Source organism: Adiantum capillus-veneris, chromosome 26 (genome assembly GCF_014529385.1).
Source record: "Adiantum capillus-veneris isolate H3 chromosome 26, ASM1452938v2, whole genome shotgun sequence".
NCBI classification, from domain to species: domain Eukaryota; kingdom Viridiplantae; phylum Streptophyta; class Polypodiopsida; order Polypodiales; family Pteridaceae; genus Adiantum; species Adiantum capillus-veneris.
The window spans coordinates 58054164-58059364 of NC_140956.1; the positions used below are offsets into that span (position 1 = coordinate 58054164).

The window sequence follows — 5201 nt, forward strand, 5'->3', positions numbered from 1 at the left end:
GCATAACAAACATGCGCTCGTTTTTGCTGTCATCTGCATCTCTGCTAGTAGATGCATAGTTGCCCTGTTCTCTCTTTCTACTTGCTTTTCCCTTTGGACAGTCACGTGACATGTGACCTCTTTCACCACAAGTCCAACATTCTCTACTATCTGGAGTATGTTGCTGCCTGCTTGATCCTGCACCACGACCTCTTTGACTCCCCCTGCCTTGAGACTGGTTTCCCCTGCCACCTGTATTGTTTTGATTTGATTGTCCTTCCAGAAATTGGCCCCTGCAACCCCTTGGGCCTCGACCACGACCTCTACCTCTACCTCTGTTGGAGTTAGAATAGAAGGCCTGTTCAGAATTATTTCTGCCATGAGAAGAAGATGTGTCAAGGTTCTTCTCCTCAAGAATAAGCATAGAAATCAAATCTTGGAACACGGGGATGTCGTCTCTTGTATTCATGGAAGACCTAAAATGTACATACTCATCTCCTAGACCATCCAAGCATGCACGGACAATGTCATCGTCTTCCACTGAGACTTTAATAGATCCAAGAGCCTCAATGATACTCTTGATCTTCAAAGCATAATCATTGATGGAGAGGTTGTTCCTCTTAACCTGATTTAACTCTGACTTTAGTTGAAGCTTCCTGGCCTTGGTGTTCACCTTGAACACTCTGCCTAAGTTTCTCCATGCAATGGCGGGGGTTTCAGCATCCTGTAGATAGCCCATCATGCCATCTGTGATGCTCATAGAAAGCCAATATATCACTTTGCTCTGGCCTTGTTGCCAGTCCCTCAAAGATTTCCTTTGTTCTGCTGTAGCATTTGCCTCGGGAATCTCTGGTTCCTTTTCATTGTCTCCTTCTACATAGTCCCAATAACCTTTTCCTTTTAGGAAATTTGTTATTCTGAACTTCCATGCAGGGTAGTTATTTTTCTCAAGCTTCTCAGTAACAATCTGACTGAAACCGTCAGACATCTTGAAGCAGTAAGACAAAATAGCTGCAATCTGCAAAAACCTGCAAATCTGCTGCACCTGCTATCGTGGTACCTGTAACGCTTTCTACACTCAACGAGTGTCCACAATCAAGCGTACATACAACCACTGTTCTTGTACAGTAAATCTCTGTATACTGCACTTTGGAGACCTGTTCAGAAACTTGTGCTCTTGCTCTCTTAGCCTCTCTTGCCTGCACCAGGCTCTGATACCATGTAAAGAATGAGGATACAAGAGAGCTACACAAGACAAGCACAAAGCACACAGAGATGGAAAGCTTCTTCTTCTTCTCTGCAGAAAAGAGAGTACAAAATGACTAAGTGCTAAAGCTGAAAAGTAGCACATATGTACATGCGGTCACTAAGTGTGAACTCGCTAGAAGCGTACTAGGCTGGCACTATAAGTGTAGTCCAGCTGTAGAATCACTGGCAGAGATCCTCCGTGTCAGTCACCTAACACGCCAGTGAGTAAATGCCGTAAGCGGCCAAGACCCGTAGTGGATGCCAGCTCAAGGTGTAGAGCTCGAAATCTCAACATTGATGATGTAATGGAAATGGCCTATGAACTTTGAGAATAGCTAGACAGATGCTCGAGACTACCAAAATGAATTCTTGCGCTGTAAGGAAATAAGTCAAAAGAGAATATACATTACCTACTATAGTTTTTTGTGATACTTCAAAAAATAGCACTTTGGACAATTAGGAGGATGGCCTATCAAATTATTATATCCCTCTGTTGAAGTTTCTTGCTGAGCTATGATCTCTTTTTTTTCTAATGCTAGAGCTACACTTTTGCTATTTATCGTATGCAAAACATCGAACCTAAAATTATCATTGAACGGCTGGTATGCTGCAACCTCTTTCCTCATTTTGTTGTGGGTGGTTTTCTCGTGCGTGCTTTTATCCTCACGTCGTAGTTCTTTGTCACGCCTATGTATCTTCTTCCATTTTTTGTGCAAGTTATTGAGTAGACTATGTAGTTGATTTCCTCCTCTGCCACCGCTGCCTCTTTGATGTTGGCATCTCCGGTGATGTCTCCTCCTGTGTCTAAGTTGCTCGAGTATTGTCCTCCATTTCGATCTTTATGTCTGCGATGTATTCCTGCACTGCATAAGTAAGTATTATTTGTGTTCTGATTTAGAAATGCAGTTAGTTGTAAATAGTTCTTATACTTAAGTAGTGGATGCAATGTTTACTTGTTTTTTTCTTTCTTTTTCTGAACGGGTCTGTCGTTTCTCTGAAGCGTTTGTTGAATAACTCTTGATCAAAGTGTCAAGTGAAATTCTCGTCTGTCAATATTGGTTCATTTTCTTCGAGTCCCATCTCGACCCTAATTTTGTTTAATATCATGTCGCCATTTCCTGTCAACATCGAGGAGTTTGTCAAGCTCTATGTTGAAGCCAAAGTGCAGCATCTTGATGGCAAACAATGAAATGCCCTTTGTCTTCGTATGTAGCAATTGTAGAGCCTCCCCGTCAAGTAGTCTTCTCGTTGTTTTGTCGTATTGCAACTCAAGTTTGTTGAGTATTTCTTTCTACAGTCCAGTTGTGAACTTGGCCTGTTTGTCACTATTTTGCTTCAATATCTGCTTCATTGAGTTGATGTAGCTGCGGATGTGCGAGTAGTGTGGTCGTGGTTTTATGTATGAGTGTGGATTCTCCCCTCCTAAATTTTCCATTCTCATCTGGCCGGAGGTAGGATAGTTTGATGAGCCGTCATTGTTTGTTGCAGATGAAGTGCTTGTTGCGTTACTTTTGAACAGATCAAATAGCTGCAAGTGAGGACAAAGAATAAGCATGTTGTGAGAAGAGGTTTCTATTCATTTAAACGTATTGTTTATCTTCAAGGAACATAGATTTTGGAATGTACAGACCTTGTTGGCTGCCATGTTGTAGTTGTTTTCTTAAAAACCTGTATCACAAGAGCCAATATTAAGAAATGCATCATATGATCTGCAAGTGAGGACAAACGTTATATGAAATGGAGTTATACAATTTTACATCATTGTACATACTCAAGTATCTGAAAGCAAATCTCTCATAGGCTCAAACATGTCTGGTGTAGGAAGCTCTAGGATCCTTATGTGTCTTCTTTTCGGTGACTCGCGCGAAAACTTGTTTGATGTTGAGTACGGCCTTTTCAGCTATTGTTGCACCCTGCGATTTGTGACCCGTTATTGCATATGCTAGTATTGAAGGGAATGTATATTTGTGGTAATATTTGAAGTTGAATGACCTAGTGGAGTGTTTTGTATGCCGAATGGTGATTTTTTGGTATTTGTGTTGTCTATGAGCACACTGATCGCGTCTACTAGATCGTTGCAATCATGGGATATATTCTTGACCCTGCATGTGGCGCCGTTTGTAGCACCAATTTCCAAGTCGAGATTTGAGGTGATCATAGACTTTGCACCAACAGCGACGTTGTGTATTTCATTGAAAGAGGTGTCGTTGACCCAACTTTCTAAGAGTGGCTCGTTGTCCGCATTTGTTTTTAACACTATTCAGACTATCTGTTCGTTTGCAAAACTCCTTTGCAATATGATGTCATTGTATCTTCAAGCGTCGTCGCGATGTGTGCAAATGATTGTGGTGACTTCGTCCATAGTTTCCAATAGTTCTTGTTTGTTTATGATGCACTCTGAAAGTGTGCTTGTTATCTCTTTTTTGGTTGTCTTCCTTTGTCTAATTGTATGCAGAAATTTGAGGAATATTGGGTCCGCTGTGTGTCGAACTGAGAATGTCATCTTGTGGACAATTCCATGCTTGAAGTGTGCCGATTGTGTAATTGTACATACATGACAGAAAGTTCCAGGGTGCTTACAAACGGGCGGTAGCTGTGCGAAGTCTCCAAAGAGAAGAACCAATTTACTACAGAATGGATCATGAATTGATACGTTTGTGACATTGACAAGTTGGCGAATGACATGTTGAATGTTGTGCTTGTGAGCATTGATATCTCATCCATTATGATAACGTCAGCCTCTTTGATGGATGTGAATCTCTCATCCCCTGGATTTATTGATTTTGGATAATTTTTATTTGAGCCCGCCGTTATCTTGAATTGATAGTGCACTATTTATGCAACACTTCTTAGCCCAGATGTAGCTACGCCAGTTGACGTTGTCAATATGACTGTCTTGTTCTGTTGTACAAACCTGGTCGTCATGTATTTGATGAGGAATGACTTTTCGGATCTTGGGATGCTCGTGATAATGTGGAGGCCAGATATTCTGGTGGATGTGTCTTCAGATATCTTGTGTTGTTCAAGAGTGAGTGCTGCATTATGGACATTGTCGAACTCCTTTAGAAGCTACAACATGTTATGCCTACTAGTTTCCTTGGTATCATTCATATGTACACGGCTTGAATGAATCAGATTCTCGTGGTTCAGGAAGAGCTTATGGTGGATCAGGTTCACAATGTGCCCTGTGTTCTCGTTTAAAAGCATGTTTTGTTGTGTGTAATTGTTGATGTACATCTCGAGGTCCTCCTTTTCTCTTATTAACTGTCGGATTTTGCACTTTGTAAAGTAACAAGACATTGGGTATTCTTGCAAGATCAGATTGGACTCGGTTCTAAATGTTGCCTTCTGTAGCAATATGTTGAAGAAGAAGCCCTCCGGTTGGTGGCCAGGGTGGTATTCAGTGAATCGTACGAGGCGGTGATTTTCTAGTACCAAGTTGTTGTAGGCATCTTACGTTTGACTCTTCTGAGATCCTATGGTGTTGTTCTTGATCTTGAAATTTTTGTGGTAGATGCATGACGTGTATTGCTCTAGCTGTAGTGGCCTTGCACAATACAAGTCGACTAGGTGCATAACGATTGTTTGGCTCTGTGATAATAATCTTTGTCTTAGTGAAGGTGGTGATGAGTTGATATATTCCACGGCTTTGCTTCTTGTGATGATCGAAATTTGCAGGCAATTTAGTGTTGCCTCTGTTGCTTGAAATTGGCTTGGACATTATCGATGCTGCAATTACGCGGAGCTTGACCTTGTCTAATCCATTCAGACCGAGCCTCACTCCATTCTCCTTTGATAGGTTCAGTGCACCCATTGGCTCTATCTTCACTGCGTACTTTAGCAGGTAGTGAGATATAGATGAGTTGGTCACACGTTGGATGTTCATGTGCTCTCCCCACAGTGGCAATATTGTTGGGTGGTAGGGAACTACATTACGGTGTTCATCTTCGGGCCGATAGTACAACCATCTTGAT

At 41.6% G+C, this 5201-nt stretch overlaps 1 pseudogene; it reads right to left on the reverse strand.

Moving 5' to 3' along the window:
• Positions 1-1849: 1849 nt before the first annotated feature.
• Positions 1850-2872, reverse strand: LOC147423511 (uncharacterized; annotated as a pseudogene).
• Between the last annotated feature and the right edge of the window lie 2329 nt (positions 2873-5201).